General features: G+C 44.8%; 1 protein-coding gene across 1 annotated transcript in view; it reads right to left on the reverse strand.

The window, feature by feature from the left end:
* Csmd1 (CUB and Sushi multiple domains 1) overlaps positions 1–1,659 on the reverse strand; it is a 1,596,626-nt gene that overhangs the window by 330,109 nt on the left and 1,264,858 nt on the right. The gene's annotated exons all lie outside the window — the stretch shown is intronic.

Here is a 1,659-nt window from a genome sequence, read left to right on the forward strand (position 1 = left end):
TCTCTCATGAGATGACATTTATACAGATCTCTCTTCTCAGGACCTCTTGTCCTACAGTATGCTCTGTCCTGGAGGGGAGTCTGTAGCCTGCTGGCACCTCCTGACCTGTTTACTCTGAGGAGTGTTCCCTACAAGAAGCTCCCCGTAGAGTCAGTGAGAGCCACATCTTCCCTGTGTACTTNCTTTCCTTGGTTCCTTGTTTTCTTCTGCTCACTGCATTACATTATAATATTATAGGCTATGAGTATTTCTGATTATAGTCAATAAAGAATATGTTCCTCCTTTTCTTTCCATTTCTAATTGTTCTTATTCATGGGTCTTTTATCAGAAGCTTGCCCTGCATTTTCTTTAAATGGTTCACTTACTTGGGAATTTGCTTCTGTACCAACTCATGACAGTTACTCTCCGTAGTTGAGGAGTGTGGTGTCTGCAGTGTGTCAACCTAAGAGTGCTCNACTCTCCAATATGATTATGCATTAGAAACACCTTGAATTGCTCTATTGTNCAGCCAAAAGTGGATTTATCTGGNNGTAATTGCGCTTAGGTTGAAGAGTGTTTATACTTTGTTATTTTCAACGAGAACATAATGTCTCAAACTATAGACACCGATATTATGGCAACACAACTCATTTCCCACAGCCCTCNAGGAAGCCGCAGCTGGATCAGCCCCTTTCATGGTTTTTCATGCAGTTCCCAAACACNTGATAAATATCTGAAATCACCCTCTTCCACGGGGACCTCTGACAGTGCTGTAGATGAGCCACCTGTGAGCCGGTGGAGGGGTTGGTTCCTCTACCCAGTCTGGCTTCAAGCTGCTCGAAAAACCAAAAGACTTAAATTAATTTGTATGTATACAAAAACCAGATTGGGGTTAGTTGAGTGACCATTCCAGTTTTGAGTCCTTGACTTCCTGAAGCCCCAGGTTAAGACTTCAGTAGCAGCTGTGTGTTTTGCCCATCTTAGCTTCTTCATGATCACTGCCTGCTAAAGTGGTTATTGTGNGACTTTGCAAGAAGCTTCTGTAATCNACTCATGGGTCANCCAATCTTATCCCACNGCCCCCACACACACTGGACAAGATTTGTGTGCAGCTGTGACAAATTCCAAACAGCCTACATTGCTTCTTGGCTAAGGTGTGGGCCATTTCTTGGTTCTATTCCACAGCTTCTCATCCTCATGTCCATACAAATTACCTTACTGATGCCCACCCACCTCCTCAACCTACTCCTTATGTTGTGGCCAAAATACCAAGTGCCAGGTGACTCTGTCTGGCAAGAAACACTCACAGCCCCGACCTTCATCCTTGCTTTACATTTTCCCTGAGTGCAAGCCCATGTGCTCTGGATTCTGCTGTGGTCTTCAGTGTGTGTTCTCAGCTCTGCCTTTTCCTCTCAGAGGGAAGTAGGTAGGGTAGGGGGGGATGCACTTCTGACCCCCCACAGTGTCAACTTTCCTGTGCCCCACAATATCTGTGAACAACTCAGCCACTGTGTCCTATGTCACCAGCACCACACTCTGGAGATTCTATTTAGATGTCACTTGTTCAGGTAACTCCAATCCCCTGCAGCCACAGCTCACACTCCTTACTGCTGTGTTTCTATTTTCATTATCTCTAGCTTTATGTTCATTGTAGCCGTAGAATGAATTCTCAGATGTTTG

Source organism: Mus caroli, chromosome 8 (assembly GCF_900094665.2).
Source record: "Mus caroli chromosome 8, CAROLI_EIJ_v1.1, whole genome shotgun sequence".
NCBI lineage: Eukaryota > Metazoa > Chordata > Mammalia > Rodentia > Muridae > Mus > Mus caroli.